The sequence below is a fragment of the Mesocricetus auratus genome, unplaced genomic scaffold, assembly GCF_017639785.1.
Source record: "Mesocricetus auratus isolate SY011 unplaced genomic scaffold, BCM_Maur_2.0 Super-Scaffold_100028, whole genome shotgun sequence".
Lineage (NCBI taxonomy): Eukaryota > Metazoa > Chordata > Mammalia > Rodentia > Cricetidae > Mesocricetus > Mesocricetus auratus.
The window spans coordinates 6,604,774-6,622,835 of NW_024429209.1; the positions used below are offsets into that span (position 1 = coordinate 6,604,774).

Here is an 18,062-nt window from a genome sequence, read left to right on the forward strand (position 1 = left end):
CTCCAAAGAGCTGTCCCGCATATGACTGATTGGCCCACTTCCCTCACTCCCTGGGGTGGGGTCAGGGTGGGGAGTCTATGCCACTCCCTGTCCAGACCACAAGCCTGTCTGCTTGTACTCAGACAGACAAAGGATCTGTCTCTTAGCTGTCATCAGCTACAGGCCCCACAGGACAGAGGCAGGGTAGGGAGTGTGTGTGTGTATGTGTGTGTGTGTGTGTGTGTGTGTGTGTGTGTGTGTGTGTGTATTTGTGGGGATGACAAAACAGTTCTGTTGTAGCCCGAAATCATACCTCAGAGGGGGAGTGTGGATTAAGAAATGGCCGGTAAAGACACTCAAAGAAAAGACAAAAACACAGGATAGAGTTGGGAGGGCATCCAGTGAATACTAAACCACCCATGTTTATTGTTAACAGTCTTTTTCACCCCCATCAAAAGAAGGGGAGAAGGAAAAATACTTCCTTACCAAGATACAAAGAACAAGCAAGCGTAATTGCCATTTCAATACCCAAAACAGCAAGTAACTCTCTCCTGAGTTAAGTATTTTGTTGTTGAGGCAGGACATGTAACAGCCACACCAAGTAATTATATCCGGAGTTAACTATTCTATTGTTTAGGTAGGACATGCAGCAACCACATCCTATGCCAAGCATCTGTTGCATCCACATCTTAGACCAGACTTCCTGTTGTCAAGGTAGGATACACAACAGCCACATCTTAGGCCAAACATTATGCAGTTTGACCTTGAAGGAGCATTGGCAGGTAAAAACCCTCTCACTGTAAGTCAAAATGAATGGAGTCAATTCTGTGGATTCCCACAGTGTGTGTGTGTGTGTGTGTGTGTGTGTGTGTGTGTGTGTGTGTGTCAGATGACCCTCTCTACCACTCCACCATCCTGTCTACTTCACGCGTGGTCTCTCACTAAATCTGGAGTTACACTAGTATTCAGCACATCCCTAGAAATCCTCTTGACTCTGCCACCATCCTCACTCCTCCACCCCCATCATCCACAGCACTGGGGTTATAGGTGTGACTACATTCAGTTTTTTACATGAGTTCTGGGGATTTGAACTCAGGTCTTCATGCTTGCACAGCAGGTGCTCCTACCTGCTGCGCCATCTCCTCAGTCCTAGGATGATGCTTTCTGTCTTGCGTTTTGCACCTAGGTCAGACCATAAAGGCCTATGATTATCAATATCTCATGGCCCTTTATTTTTGTTGGTTTTTGAGACAGAATCATACTATGTATTCCTGGCTAGCCTGAAACTCGCTATGTAGACCTGACTGTCCTGGATCTCATACAGAGCCCTGCCTGCCTATGCCTCCCAAGTGATGGTTTTTTATCTTATTGTATGTGTTTATGCATATATGTGGGGAGAGGGGGTGTATACATGTGGATGTTGGTGCTTAAAAAGGCCAGAGATATCAGAATCCCCCTGAAGTTCCAGGTGACTCAAGTGAGCACCTCACATGGGAACTAGAGACTTAACTGAGATCCTGTGTAAGAACAGCACATTCTCTCAACCATTGAGCCATCTCTATATGGCCAGGGATCTATCCCAACCTGGGTAATTATGGAGGACTTCCAAAAAAATTATGATGAGACCTAAATATAAGCAGAGTTCACTTATACCAGTCAGTGGTCCTCAACCTTCCTAATGCTGTGACCCTTTAATACATTTCCCCATGTTGTAGTAGCCCCCAACCAGAAAATAATTTTGTGACTACTTCATTACTATAATTTTACCACTTTTATATAATCTTTTAATACTATGCAATATAAATTTCTGATGCAATTCCTATGACTGTTTGGCCCCCCAAGGGGTTTCAACCCACAGGTTGAGAACCACTGACTTATACAGGACTTGGTGCCTTGAGTCCTCAGGCATGAGGACTTGAGGAGAAGCCACACAGAGGCCTCTGGAGTGGTCTTGACTCACTTCAGTATGGATACACTGAGGCCTCAATAAGACTAGGCAAGAGAACACTAGGACCTGGAATCCAGAAGACCCAACATTAGAGGACAGGATGTATCTCCTCAGGAAGAGCTCCATGAAGACTTTGGATTATAGCATCCCAGCCACAGCCTCAAGTGTGAAGTTCTGGACCACTTATCATTTCCACAGCACACCTCTGAGTCTCAGCTTCCTCATCTGACAAATGGGTGTGAAGCTCCTGTGAAAAAATTAAAAGAGAACACATGTAGAAAGCTTTGGCCGGGGGAGTAAATTCAAGATTATCCCAGCACTCAGGAGGCAGCAGGTAGACATCTCTAAGTTTAAGACCAGTCTGGTCTACATATCCACTTTCAGGCCAGCCAAAACTACATGGTAAGATCCTGTCTCAAAAAGAAAAAAAAAAGGAGAGGGAGACACACACAGAGAGAGACAGACAGACACACTCACACATACACAGACACACTCACACATACACACACACACACACACACTCAGAGAGAGAGAGAGAGAGAGAGAGAGAGAGAGAGAGAGAGAGAGAGAGAGAGAGGTTCCCCCTTAGGGTGGGGATTGGCTTTAAACCATTAGCACTACAGTGAAGAAAGAGACAATGTGTTGTGGGAACCTGACTACCTCCTGTCATTTATCTTACAGTAACAGTGATTTAAAAGAAACTCTTAGACTGGCAAAGTGCCATGGTGTGTGTCTCAAGAAAAATCCATGGAGTAAAGCCTTCTGGTGGACATTTGACTTGCAGAAACGGTGTGGAGAGAGGCATGACGAACAGAGTGGGTGGTGCCACGGGAGTGGGCCCACTGTGCTGGCAGGGAAAGCCCAGGGCAGGGACCAGCTGAAGGGCCCTGTGGGCTGTGCAAGGTGGTGCCGGAAGAGAGGAAGGCTGTGCTCTGCTGTCTTCCTCCTAGCAACAATGGCCAGGTTACTGAAGAATCAGAGGTGGTCAATGCTTTGTTGCACAGTGACAGAATGGAGCAGGCCTGAAGAAGACAAGGAGACCAGGCACCAAGAAAGAGGACAGCATGGCATGTTTAGGACCCTCCAAAGCAATGGCTGCTGTTTCTTGACCACACAATTTGACATATATTGGTCCCTCTGCCTAGAACTCCAACTAATTTTTAAATTGTTATTGTCACCCCTTTGGTTTAAGCAATCTTAAACATGTATTCTGGGGGAAGGCCCATTTTATCCTGAAGCTCACTCAGTGTAACTGGTGGTCTGGCAGAAGAACAAGGAAATGCAAATTTTAGACTTTGAGGATCATAGAGTCTGCAGCACACACTGCTACTCCAGAGAAAACCCACCCATATGAATCATACAGTCGAGAGTTTGTGTTTCACTAACTTTATTTGTACGAACAAACAGTGAGAGCCAAGGACACATCTCCATGGTAGAAGGATGCCTGGCATTTAGTTTTAATCCCCTCGATGAGCTATAAGAGAAAAGAAAAAGTGGAGGAAGGGGGGAGATGGAAGGGGGATGAAGAAGAGGAGATGAGAGGGAAGAGAGAGCAGAGGAGAAGAGAAGGGAGGGAAGTGGGAGGGGAGGGGTGGAGAAAGGAAAGGAGGGGAAGAGAAGAGGGAAAGAAAACAAGAAGGGTGTCATATAAGACTGTCCTCTGAGACAAAGGCTATCATCTTCGTGCCCGCTGCTATGCCTGTTTACAAAAATCATCCCAGCTTGGCTTGTTGATTGGGATACAGTGAGGGGGGGTCCTTGAACCCTCACCTGGGTACCCAGTCAAACTCCCCAATCATTTGAATGCAATTGTGCCCTAACTGCAGGTGGCCTCAGGGTCCTAGGGAAGGCCTAGCATATATGGGCTAGGGAAGGGGGTTCTACCAATGCATCTGTGGGAAAGCCAGCATTCATGCAGGACTGCTTTGGAGCCACCCATGCTCCTATCAGGAACCCTTTCCCCATGCTGTTAAGTAAGCTCAATAAACTCATTGATTCCCCAGAAGGAACTTTGGTGGAATCAAATTTTGGTTTTGAGTCCTTAGGAGTGGGTAGGCATTGCCTAGTCCCTGCCAGTGAAAAATTTTCAAAACACAGGGCCTGCTATATGATTTAAATTTTTCTAGTAGCCATACTATGAGGAATACAAAGAAATGGTGAATTTGATTTTCAAAGATATTTAGTTCAATACAATATATCTAAATCTTAAATGCACTGATAAATCATTTAAATAAATAAATAAATATATATATATAATGACTGTTTTTATGCTGTGATAAAACAGTAGCCAAAAGTAATTTGGGGAAGAAGGGGTTTACTTGGCTTATACTTCCATGTCATAGCCCATCCCTGAAAGGAGTCAGGGCTGGAACCCAAGAAGGAGCATAGGCAGGAACCATGGAGGAAAGCTGTTTACTGGCTTGCTTTCTTATATACCCCAGGACCACATGCCTAGGGCTGGCACCATCCTCAGTACCACATTAATCATTAGTTTTAAAAATGTCCCCTTAGACATACCCATAAGCCAATCTGATGGATGCAGTTCCTCAGTGGAGGTTTCCTCTTCCTACGTAACTCTTGTTTGTGTCATATTGACAAAAAACAAAACAAACAACAACAAAACCTGACCAGCACATGTAACAAATTTCAAGTAGTTGCTAATAATTTTGCTTTATATTGCACTGTCTTTTAAAATCTGGTGTGTTTCACACTCGGAGCACACACATCTCAATAACCACAGGTCAAGGACTCTGTATCCTCATGTGGTCACCAAACTAGACAGCACAGCTTCTGAGGGTCCTGCTGGAGAAAGGGAAAAGAGAGAGAGAATAGAGAAGGCTGGGGACATGAAACAATTATCCAAATCCAACATGGCTGCTTCTTTGCTGGGTGATTTTTGAGTCTGGTTATAAACAAATCTGGATCTCTGTCCAACCTAAAGTATTAAATGAAGATTTGGCCTTAGCCACTTGGTTGCTTCCAGATCTACAGTGTGAAGATTCCAGAGTAAGGGTTTGCAGACTAGAACCACCAAGTTGAACTTTTTTCCTAAAGAATTACCTTGGATAAAACCATCATCTTAGGGAAATCGGGGTGAAGTTTCCCCAGAGAGCCAAACTCACCAAGGACCTTTGAGAATGCATGTCTGCTCCTGGGGGACTGGGAGCGACATACAGGATGAAAAAGGGGCAGGAGAAATCTCCTTCCCAGCTGCCTGGGGGAAGAACGCTTAAACACACACATGTATGTGTATGTGCATATGCATGCATGCCCAAGCATACACATATGCACATATATACCACACTCTCATACATGAACAAAGGTGACAGCTGTGATCTTCAGCCCACCTGGGAACAGGACGTGGGAACACAAATAGGCTCTACCTGAGTCAGAGGATGAGTCAGAATGTTCTGTGGAGCCTCAGAAGGAAACTCAGGAGGGGCTGATGGTGAGGAAGGGAGCCAGGCCCCCAGGGGAGAAGGAGGGAGAGCAGGCAAAAGGAAAAGAGCCCACTGCCCCACTAACAGTTTCCCCAAACCAGCCCACACTGGGGTATGCAAGGTGGAAGGGAATTAGGAAAGAGACCCAGAGTGGGAAGCAAGCAGGTAAGAACTAAGCCAGGGTATATGGAACTGCCTCCATGAACACACAAGGTGCTCTTGGCTGGCTTCCCTGTATAGAAACTCAGCCTAATCTCTCTCACTGCAGTAGCTGAGCCTACCTGACACTAGGCTGTGTTGATAAACCATGCTTAACTGGAAAAATTGAGAAAGAGACCATGCTAAGTATACTACTTGACCAGGATGGGACAGGTGAAGCTAGTTCCCAATGCAGAGACCTTCAATGTGTAAATTTGTGTAGACACATGACCAGTGCTGGAGAGCAGCTGTGTCACAATGTCAGACACTCAGAGCTCAGGAGAACTCACCAGACTACCAGCCTTAGGTGTCCAACTTCAGTCAGGACAAGACAGGCCAGGGGAGGGCCCAGTCTGGGAAATGAGCATCTGGAGCCTGAGCCAAGTCACCAAGGCAAGGTGGCAACCAAAGATCTCAACAAACAAAGTGGGGCCTCCGGAGAGGTCCCCCCACAGATATTCTTGGCATGATTTAGCTCTTGGTTGGTACACAGGCCTCAGAGAGGAAACTAGGCTGTCCACAGCCAATACAGATTACAGGACACAGGGTAAGGAATCCCTGAAGATAGAACCAAAGCCATCATCTCTCCTCTCTCTCTCTCTCTCTCTCTCTCTCTCTCTCTCTCTCTCTCTCTCTCTCTCTCTCTCTCTCTCTCTCTCTCTCTCTCTCTCTCTCCTCCCTCTTCCTCTCTCTCTCTCTCATATATATACATATAAATCTCTGTGTGAGAGACAGAGACAGAGGGACAGCCCCATTGAACCCATCCCTCATCTCTCATCTCCCACTCTCTTTGTTTGCTTCATTCTTACATGATCCTAGTCTTAATATGAGTTCCTTCAAGAACAAGAACAGAGTCTGAGATAAGACTTGTGGGGGAAGCAGCTGATTTGAGAGTTGACCCCAGGAAGCATGAGTGAAGGAGCAGGAGAGATTAGGAAGACAGAATAGCTGCCATACCAAGGCATTACTAAGGCCATGACTATAAGCAGAGTAGATTTCAGCACACCAGGACTTCCCTCTAGGAAGGGTACAGAGGATGCCCAGAATTTTCCATCTGCAAAACAGGAGACTGGAACTTTCTGCCATTTCTACGGCCTCATGGTTGAAGGTTTCCCTGGGAATTAATTCCCTGTGTCCTATCTCCCATGCAGTATTTTTGTATTTCAAAGATTTTTTTCATTGTACTTGCCAACCACAGTTCCCCCTCCTTCCCCTCCTCCTGCTCCCCCCAACTTCTCCCTACCTACTCCTTAGTAAGGGTAAGACTTCCCATGGGGAGTCAACAAAATTTGGCACATCAAGTTGAGGCAGGACCAAGCGCCTCCCCTCTGTATCAAGGCTGAGCAAGGTATCCCTCCATAGGGAATGGACTCCGAAAAGTCAGTTCAAGTACTAATGATAAATCCTGGTCCCACTGCCAGTGGCCCTACAGACTAGCCAGGACCCAGAAATGTCATCCACATTCAGAGGGCCTAGTTTGGTCCTATACAGGTTTCTCAGCTATCAGTCCAGAGTCAGTGAGTTCGCTCTAGCTTGGGTCAGCTGTCTTTGTGGATTTCCCCATCATGGTCTTGACCCCTTTGCTCATATAATGCCTCCTAAGAATATAGTCAACAACATAAAGAACAATATGGCCCCCATGCAGTTCTAGAGAAAGCTACGGGCACAATGAGAACAGGACATGGAATGCACAGATGTGGAAGTCAGGTAGTGTGGTCCTTCTGCAGGTAGACACTACTGCTTGCTGTAGCAGGAATCAATGGAAAGCCCTAGAGTAACCAACTACATCCTCTGTGTCTTCCATCTTTAACTCAGTAATGTGCAAATACCTTCATAGACCCAAATGCCACTGCATGATCTGCCCTCTACCTGCTTTCCCATCTTAAGCTCATCCCTTCACTCACGATGCCAGGTATCCACAAGCAGCCATATTATTTCCTTTCCATTTGGACAGAGGCTTGGCTCTTGTTAATTCTATCTTCCAGAAACTCCATAGTCATAGTTACATGATAACCTCCTTCTCTCCATAGCCTTGGCAAACATATCCCCCAACAGGCACCTAGAGAGTTGTCCATGACTCATCTACCTGAAAGCAAACCATTGTGTCCTCTCTCATAGCACAGTTACGAGCTGGTAAATGTTAACAGCCAGTTCTCAGAAGAAAATAAAAGCCCTAGTGGGTTGTGATTGTCAATTCTCACAGAATAATGCTCCCAACATGGTCAATGCCAAGCTCACAATATGAAGCCACAAAGTGCAGAGTTAGAGAAAGAAGCATAGTCACCCACTGTGATGTTATATCCATAGTACAGAACCTCAAATGCAAAAGTAGTTGTAAAATAAACAATGATACATTTCATTTTAATTTTGATTTTAATAGAATGCATTTAATGCTAAATCCATACTACTTAGTTGTTTTCATAATGTCTATATTGGACAAAAGCCTCACAAAATCCCTGTAATAATGAGTCAACATGAGTCAGCTCCAATTTCCTATCACTGGGCTCTTTCCCTCTGTACACCTTTTTAAACTTGTAATTATTTTTCATCATTGCTTTCTTTATGCTGCCCTCTCTAGTGTAGCCACATTGGTTGGGGAAGCTACAACTGATTTATTTATAGCTATATCCTTAGAACCCAGTGCAGAGCCTATCCCGCAGTAGGAATTCATCGAATATTTGCCAGATGAATGTACCTACCCATAAAAGAAAAGTAGGTGTGAATAGGTGAGTGAGGTCAATGGATGTCATTGGGGTTGGGCATCTGCTAAGAACTGAAGAGGAAACACTCACCTGGATCGACCCACCTTAAATCCCAAGAGGCTTGTTTGGGTGCTACCCACAGGGTGTGGGAAGGAACTGCCAGAGCGACACAGGCTGGGAGGTTTCAGGTCAGTCAAGCCAGGCAGTGTCAGTGGAGCAGGATCTGAAATAGTTGTAGAAGGTTCTTAGGGAACCAGAGACAGTATCCACAGCCTCCTTGCAGTTCAGGTGACCCACTGGCTCTCAGACACAACCAAAGGCCACATATTCTCTGCACAGTCATTTTTACGGAGCCAAGCAGGCCATCTGGACACTAGGATTATTCAGTCTTTTCTTGTATGCCTAGAATCTCAGTCACATATGATCCCCAGGAAAGCTGCACCCAACCAGATAGGGATGACCAGCATCCAGGAGAAGAGCAGCACACTCATCAGCTCTTGAGTGTGTGTGTCATCCTTCAACAACCCTTCCAGCCAGGCACCCTGTTGCCCTAACACTCAGGAAACACCTCACTTTGCCTATCTGCAGCATCCAGCACAGAGCCTAAAGGGGGTGGGGAATGGAGAGGATGCTTGCAGCATGAAGGAGCCATGAGTAAGGCACCTTCCCAGAAAACTAAATATGAATCAACACACTTTTCCCACTCAGACAAGTCCAGGGTCTGGCATTTAGCAAGAGCCCAGAGATGTTAGGCCATATTTGCCCCTAACTGCCACCCAGGACAGTAGCCAAGAGCCCAACCCAAGTCAGTCAGACTGGAGCCACATTACAGCTTTGCCAGTCTCCAGCTTGGGCCTTAATTTTCTCATCTGTAAAATGGGGATAAATCATCACTCTCTCACTAAGAGGCTGGGAAGAATAGATGAAAGAACTGGGGACTTGTACATCTCCTGAAATGGCAAAAGAGCTTGTGATATTCTTTCTTGATATGTGAATGTTTGTATAGCAATGTCTTCATGTCTCAAGTACTTTATAAATATTTAAACATATGTATTTATATTTATCTCTGATTCTTTCTATATCATCTTTCTCTTTTTATTTCATTGGTTCAACTTGAGTTTGGTTTTGATATAGAATGCATCTCTTTCACTTTCGTATGCTTTATTATAAAGTAGAGCATTGAGATACATGACCTCTAATCAATCCATTGCTTCTAATACTATGGATCTCTCTGAAGATAGAACCAAAGGTATCATCATCATCATCCTCTCTCTCTCTCTCTCTCTTTCTCTCTCTCTGAGTGTGTGTGTGTGTGTGTGTGTGTGTGTGTCTCTTGAGTCACAGCATCTCCTAGACCTCTCCAGCTACAGAATTGATTACAATGTAAGGACCTGACACTGGACTCTGGACCCCTGTAGTCTATGTTGCTAAGAAACTATAAGAATGGTGGACACCTTGCTCACCTGCAGGGCTCTGGATTGCATGAGCTTCCTCATCTCCCCCTGATATGTGGGACCAACTGTGTAAGAGTCACTGAGACATCAAATTCCTAGCACTAAAAATATCCATTTGTTCTTTGGTCAACAAAAATATTTATTGAGTACCTACTGTATCCTACTGTATGCCAAGGGTTGTATGATGTTCTGGGAATAAGACAAGGAAGGAGATTTGGCTTCACCCATTCTGTCCTATTGGTGAATGGAAAACAAATAAATTAAAAATAGTAATAATAATAAGCTAACAATCTCCTGTCAGAAAACACTGTAAAGAGCATTAAGTAGGCAAAGAAGACAGGGTGGCTGGGCAGTGTTCCGGGGAGCTTACTTAGGAATGCAGACAGAGTCATCCACGACTCAGCAAGTGAGTATCTCTCCTGTTATATGTAGAGGCCTGAATAGCTGAAGGTCTAGAAGGCAGGGAGATACAGTCCCCTAAGATTAGCAGAGCAGGCTGAGGCGGATCAGGTGGCAGAATGAGTCACATGTAGGGACCTGGGCGTTCTTCTGAGTGCGATGGAGAAACACTAGAGAATTTTAAGAGGGGAATTATGGCCTCTTAACTTTCAGCTGTCATTTATTTGCCTGTACACAAGACCCTTTTTACATAATTTGTAGGGCATGGTGCAAACTGGAAATGACACTATTAAAAGTTTCAGGATGGCCTGGGGCTTTTCCAAGCATGGGGTCCTGCCCACAAAGCCAGGCATGCTCACACAAATCTGCATTGATTTTAACAAAGCTTTCTCAGATTTGACAGGCATGTAGTGGAGGCCTAAAATAAGCTTGGCACCATGCCAGTGAAAAAAAATGAGGGACCCTGCAACAAAGGCCAGACTGACCTTAATTTTCCTTTTGATTCTCCAAACACATAGAAGGCCAGAGGACTGGCCACCCTCACCTATTTCCAGTGGTCAGACCCACGAGGGTTCAGGCCTTCCACTGAATAGCTTAGCACAGTTGTTTTGTAATAATGGGACCGATTATTGCAGGTCCCCATCCTGCTGACACACACATGCATGTTGTATTTCACTAACCTCCTGTTAGGACTGGAATGTGAAATGACCATGAAGGCTAGTGGCTTGAATGCTTGTTTCCAAATCTAGTGGCACCGTCTGCTGAGGATGTGGAGTCTTTCTGAGATGTGGCCTAGCTGGCAGACATAGCATACAAGGAGGAGCCTTTGAAGGTCACAGCCTGGCCCCTGGTTCTAGCATCCTGGCTACTTCTTGGTCTTCTAGACTGTGGCTGACTAGTACATTCTCCCATCACTATGACTGCCATCCTTCTGTGACAGCGAGTCTTCATTATCAATGTGGTGGCATTTGGAAGCACCAGAAGCTCTCTGGGCATGCCTGAGAGATTACCTAGATTAGATTAAGAAAAGTGGGAAGACCCACCTTACATATGAGCAGTGCCACTGTACAGGCTGGGGTCCTGCTTTGTCACTCTCTGCTTCATGACTGCAGATGTTATTGGGCCAGGAACCTCTAGCTCTTGCCACCATGACATTCTCCCATGATGGATTGTACCCTGGAACTATCAGCAGAGGAAACCCTTCCATCCTCAAGCTGTTTTGTTGGGTATTTTTGTTGCAGCAAGGACATAGTAAACAACACACTTCTGCCATGGTGGCCCCACTGACTACACAAGCCCCTGGTAAATCTTTCCTCCCATAATGTGTTTCTGTTAAATATTTTGTTACAGCAGCACCGTAGTAACCAATATGTCTCCCCACACCAGCCTGCAATAAGAACCATGCAAGGAAAGCACAAGATAAGAAATCAAGGTCCAAGAAGAATGTTAATTCTTCAGAGCTCTGTCTGTTCCCTGGTCATGGGTAGAGTTAAGACTTGAACTTGCAGCCCTCCTCTCCAGCTGCACAGTCCTGCCTCATGCTCTCTGTACAGTCATGTGACTGATGGAATGAAAGAGTCAAGCTGAGCCTGGTGGTGTGGGTCTTAATCCAAGCTATTCAGGAAGCTGAGCAAAGAATATCACAAGCCTGCCTGTACTACATAGTGAGCCAAGGCTAGCCTGTGAGCCAAGGCTAGCCTGAGTAACATAGTGAAACCTTGTCTCAAAATAAAAGGGAAAAGAGAGCAGAGACTGTAGCTCAATGGCAGAGCACATGCCTAGTGCTCCCTACTGCTGACAAAACAAAGATTGAGCTTAATAACCTCAAGGAGTCATGCCTATGGAGTTTTTGCTATGCCCATGCCTTACATTCAACTCTCCATGTAGGTTTTCTTAGCCTTTTCTATCCTTTATCCTCCACTTTCCTGGTGGAAACCAAGACTCAAGGGTTAAGTAACTTGTCCAATGCTCCCTACTCTCGAAGCAAAAGCTGGTGGTCAAACCCATGCAGATGAACCCAGCCTCTCAACCCTTGCCTCTAATCCCTCAGTTGCTCCCCCTCCACGAAGGCCAGGCATGGTTCTTGCTGCTGCGTTCCATTGGTCACACTCGAGTTAGAAAGGTCAGAGCTCAGAAGTCTAAGGAACCTTGCCCAGGGAGACAGTCTGAGGCTTTGACCCAGTGTCAACATAAGAGCCGAAAATTGCTTCATGCCTGGCCCAAGAGGAACAGGAAAGTCTGACTTCTCCCCTCAGCATGGGAAAGCGGTCTTTCTTTAAATAAATTTATAAAAAAAAGCAAGAACAGAACATGAGTGTGGCATGTCAAGGCCCTTTCCCGTTGCCTGGGTCTTTGGACCTTAGAGATGGTTATCTCGAAAGAGGAAGACTCCCTCCCTCTTGGTTTCTAGCCTTCCTTAAAGAACATACCAAGAGCAAGAGTCTGGGGCCAGGCTTAACCCAGGAAGAACAATTCTTTGCTCTCTAGTACCATCCAAGAGAGGCCCAGCTTCACCCTGGCTCTGTCAAAAGTGAGGCAAGCTAAAGACACCACAGGAAAAATTCAGCGAGGAAGAGACACACAGCTCAGGTCTGGAGGCCTCTGCTAGTGTGTCTCCTCTTCCTGTGTCCTATGGTAATGCTTCTGTCTGTGAGAACTCAGCAAGATCTGTGCTACCCACTTTGTCGCTATTGATCCCTTTTTCCTGAACCAAGTGAAATATCCTCCACTAAGGAGTATGTGAAGATAGGAAAATTTGTTTCTAGGTTCCATGGAGTTACAGAAAGTTTGCTATGGAAAGCAATGGGTACAGTGCTCGCAGGTGTGGTAATAACAGATTATAAGTCTCGGGTTCAAGTTCCCTTGGTAAAGACCTGAGCAACCTTTGCTGCAGGGGCCCCTTTTCTCGTATTCTTAATATCAGTTCATTCTCTTACCAAGTTGGTCTCTTTTGATCCCTGGGATCTCCAAGGGTGCCTGCTTCTTACTCTTACCAAGAAGTCTTCTGGGTTTTTAAATCCTAACCCTACAGAAAGTTCTTCCATTTAGGAGGGCAAGGGAAATGTCTATAGGCAACTCATTTAATTCCATACAAAGATTATCTCTTTAAAGGGGTTCTCTTGTTGTCTTTCCTTAGTTGTAATAATATAAAAACAGATTAATCCAGCCTTGGTGGCTTAGCAAGAACCTGTCTCAAAACAAAATGAAACAATAAATAAGGGCTGTAGAGATAGCTCAGGGGTGGGGCACTTCCCTAGCATGAAAGAGGCCCCAGGTTCAAACCTCGGTAGTACATACAAACATAAATAATAATAATAACCCTGAAAATTAGAATGCTGCTAGAATATGAAAGTCCCTTTAATGTTTTCCTTTTACTAGGAATGCTGCATGTCTTTTATTTGTGTATTCTCCACTAACGTTTTCTTCAAATATGTATTTAACAACAAAACTATTCCTAATTGAGCATCTCCCTTCTGCTAAGCATCTTTAAAGCTTACCTCATAAGAAACTTACAGATATCCTTATCAGAAAATGATGAATGTATGTCATAGCCAGAATGGATGTGGGGTAAGCCTGCTGACACTCTGTCCAGACTGGGAGTCTTTCCAATCAGGTGGCCTTGGACATGTTACCCAAGCCCTCTGAGGTTCACTTTCCTCATCTTTGAGAACAGTAATGGTATCTCCTTTGCTTGGTGGCTATGAAGATTAGATGAGATAACAGAAATAAAACATTTAAATTGCCTAATAAACAAATTCAGTAAAGTTGCAGCCTACAAAATCAACAAGCAAAAGGCAGTCACATTTCCATATGCTAACAATGAGTGATCTAAAAAGTAATTATGAAAATGATTCCACTTAAACAGAACAGAATGTTTAGGAAGAAGCCAAAGAAGAAAGAAGCTTTATAATAAATACCAAAGGCAACAAAACATTGATGAAACACACTAAAGGAGACGCAAATGAACACAAGACCTAATATGATTAAATATCAGTAGCTCCCAAAATCACCGACAGATCCAACCAGCCCCTACCAAAAATCCCAATGGTATTTTTGCACACACAGAAAAGGCATCCTAGAGCCAGTGAGATAGCTCAGCAGGTAGAGGTGTTTGTTTGCCTTGAAAACCTGAGAGCCTGAGTTGTATCCCAGAACAAACTCCTAAAATTTGTCCTCTGACTTCCACATACTCACTGGAGAATGGGCTTGCCTCCTCCCTCATAGCATGCCCACAATAACATAATGATAATGATACTTTTATTATTATTATTTAATTCTGGAAACTTTAGTAACACGAAATAGTCAAAAACAATCATTAAAAAACACAGTTTGGGTACCTAACATTTCCTGATTTCTAATATCGGCATAAAGACAGACATATAAGCCAATGGAGTCAAATAAAGACCACCACATCAACTCTTTTGTCTTTGGCAAAAACAACAAAATCACACAAGAAAGGACAAACCCTTCCACTATGGCATTGAGAAACTGGATACACACTTGGAAAAAAAAGTAAAGTTGGGCCAATACTGTGCACCATATATAAAAGTCAAAACAAAAATGGGCTCAAGACATTCACATATAGGACCTGAGACTTTCAGAAGGCAACAAGTAGAAGAAGCTTCATAATACTGTACTTGGAAGTGACTTCTTGGATACGACACACACAAAAAAAAAACATATGAAAATGAGGAAAAAGAAATAAATGAGATTATATCAAACTTAAAACTGAAATAAAGGGCACAAAATTTAAGGTGACAGGTGTGAGCACATTGATATATATCACTTGAAGCAACACACGAAACCCAAAAATGCACAGTAGTCACTCAGAAATTAAAATAAGTTACTTAAAATAACTTTTTAAAAGTTTATGTTAATACAAAACCATATGTAGTAGACAAAAGGGTTATTAACAAAAATAAAAGGCATCCTACAGAGTGGGACAAAATAGTTAAAAATCGCATGTATGAAAATTTCTACAACTGAACAAACATTCTGGATTTTTTTTAAAAACTGTAGACATGTCTACAATGATCATAAGCAAATTGTTGACAAGAGAGGAAAAAATGTTGAACATAAGTAATCATTAGGAGAATGCAAATTAAAAATTACAGTGAACTCCACTCCCAGCTGGGTGACTACAGCCCACCCAAAGATATAAAGAGCAAACTAACAACTGTTGGTGAGCACATGAAGCTTTGGGGACCCTTTGGCAGTTGATGGGAATGTAAAATCAGGTATAACTGTTAAGAAAAAATAGTATGTTTATTCTTCAAAAGAATTAAAATATAATTAGTCACTACTGGTGAGATTATATATATATGCATATATGTGTGTGCATATATATATATATAATGAAATAAAATGAATGGGTTCCCATCCAACAATGAGAGATGCACTCTCACCCTGGACTCTTGGGGGAGGGTCTGGGCCCTGCCCTGGATGAAATGACAGACTATGGACACCCCCATGGAGGGTATCACCCTCCCTGGGGAAATGAGGGGATATTGGAGGGGTTGGTGGGAGGGCGTGGGAGGAGGGGGAGAGAAAGGGAGAGGGACCTGGGATTGACATGTGAGGTAACCTTGTTTCTAATTTAAATTTAAATTTAAAAATAAAATTAAAAAAATGAAAGTAAGAGCTCAAGGAAATATTTGCACATTGATGTTTAAAGCAACATTACATGTGCCAATAAGCATGTGCCCCACAAGTGCCCATCAGTGACAAATGCATGGTCTGCACATAAAATGGACTATCCCTCGGATTTAAAAAGAAGGAAATTCTGATACAGGCTACACTGTGGATGAACCTTGAGGACGCCACACTAAGTGGCATGAGCCAGTCACAATGGAATAGGTTCTTTGTGCTTACTTAGATGCGTTACTCTACAGTAGACAAATTCATATACTGAGAATAGAAAAGTGGTTGGTTATCAGGCACTGGGAGAGGGGAGAGTGGGAAGTTGTTTGATGGATATAGAGTTTCAGTTTTACAAAAATGAAGAATCTTGAAGCATCTCTTACATAACAGAGTGAGCATGCAAAAAGTGGTAGGTATACCACGTCATGAGTTTTTAATTACAATCAAAAAGTAAAATAAATTCTAGACCTGATGTGCAATAGGGAGGCCACAAAGGCTAGTTTTGATAATCCCATTATAAGCAACAGACGGGGAGCTTTAAAGGCCTGGTTCTTCCCAAACCATTCAAGGGATATGTGGAGGCATGGGGATCCGGCCCTCTCCAGACCTACAGTCTACACTCTTAGCCTCAGCTTAGCATCATTTCTAGCAGCAGCAACAGCATGACGTTAAATCTACCCTAGGTCCCTGGAAGAGATGGACAACAAGAAAGATACATAAAACCTCTGAAGTGCTGATTCTTTCCTAAGGAAGTCCAGGATGCTCTAGAAGCATGGAGGAAGAGGAAAAGAAACAGCACTGTGATATCAGAGAAGGCTGCAGAGTTAACACAGGCACTTGCATGCTGTGAAGAGGTGTCTTTGCCGAAGTGCCTTCTGATTGGTTTATTAAAGATCTGAATGGCCAATATCTAGGCAGGAAGAGTTTAAGCAGGACTTCCAGGAAGAGAAACTCGGGGAGAGGTATGCAAGAGACCCCAGCAAGATGCAGAGCAAGTCAGACATACAGAATAGGAGAGAGGTAAAAGCCATGTGGCAACATAAACAGATTAATTTAAGTTATAAGAGGTCGTTGGAAATAAGCCTAAAGTTAAAGGCCAAACTTTCATAATTAATAATAAATCTCCATGTCATTATTTGTGGGCTGGCAGTCGAAAAGTAATCTAATGAAAAACCTTACTACAGGCACTGCCTCTGCAAGGATGGGGAGCCCTATTTTGAAAACTTTTTTTTTAAGTCATGAACCACTGACATAGGCTGAGGGGTCCGAAGGATAGGAGGGCTGTGGTCCAGGGAATCCATCATTTTACATTACCTCTTCATTCAGTCAAAAGGCCAGTGAACCCTAAGTAAATGAGAGGCCCTGTATGCTGTTGAGAGAGTGATGTTAAAGCTAATCACCAGTGGTTCCCAGTGAAGCTAGGGTTCAGAGCCTGAAGAGATGACATGAGACAGTGTAGCAGGTGTGACAAGGATGCTTTAGGTGGACAGAGATGAAGAGAAAGGTCAGATGGACTGACTGGGGAGAAACATCTCAGTGCTGCATGAATATAAGGATTTGAGTTCAAATCCCCAGATCTCATAAAAAGCCTAGCACAGTAGCTCCCATATGTAATCTAGTGTTCCTACAGTAGGTAGAGCCAAGAGAAGTCCTGGAAAGTCACAGGCAAGTGACACAGCAGCAAACAACAATAGAGACTCTGAAACAAGTTAGAAGATGAGGACCAGCATCTGACCTCCACAGGCACATCAGGGCACAGATACATGAGTGTGTGCATGCACACACTCACATATACACACATGCACACACTTGCAAAGAAAAATGGATAGACTCTACATGGCGATAGACAAAAGGAATGACTTAGAGTTGAATTTTTAAGGAACGTGCTCTGAGTGGAATGTTTGGAAATGAATGTGTAGGATTACGTAACTGACCACATCCCAGGGGTGCGGGAATCTGAGAGATTGCTGATCTCCAGCATAGGGGACCAAGAGGAGAGGATGTGAGAAGCAAAATGTCTAGAACCTTAAGAACCAGTTCAGCTTGCAATCAGCTTTCTTCACATGTTGAGTCTAGACAACCAGTTTCATGGGACAGAGTTGAGAAACAGCCCGTTAAGACCCTGTGTCCCTACCTAGATGACCTAACACCATTGTACCTAGCACCACAGTAGCCCTGGATGTTAAAGAAGACTTTGCAAGTTGTCCTACCCACACTATACTTCAGTCAGGGTTGCTCAGAAACTGGGTATCATCAGCCTGATGGTAATGCGTGAGCGTGACATGCATGCACCCTGTGGGGA

General features: G+C 43.9%; 1 long non-coding RNA gene across 7 annotated transcripts; it reads right to left on the reverse strand.

The window, feature by feature from the left end:
* Nucleotides 1-360: 360 nt before the first annotated feature.
* On the reverse strand, nucleotides 361-13,814 carry LOC121134567. Of its 7 annotated transcripts, none has more exons than XR_005871661.1 (5): nucleotides 10,801-10,965; nucleotides 10,092-10,290; nucleotides 9,876-9,955; nucleotides 8,358-8,490; nucleotides 361-2,174 (listed from the first exon to the last, which is right to left on the reverse strand). It is a non-coding gene; the product is annotated as an uncharacterized LOC121134567 (long non-coding RNA). The 7 variants fall into 7 exon arrangements; XR_005871663.1 differs by lacking the exon at nucleotides 10,801-10,965 and adding an exon at nucleotides 10,606-10,770 and having other exon boundaries at nucleotides 9,872-9,955; XR_005871660.1 differs by lacking the exon at nucleotides 10,801-10,965 and adding an exon at nucleotides 10,606-10,767.
* Between the last annotated feature and the right edge of the window lie 4,248 nt (nucleotides 13,815-18,062).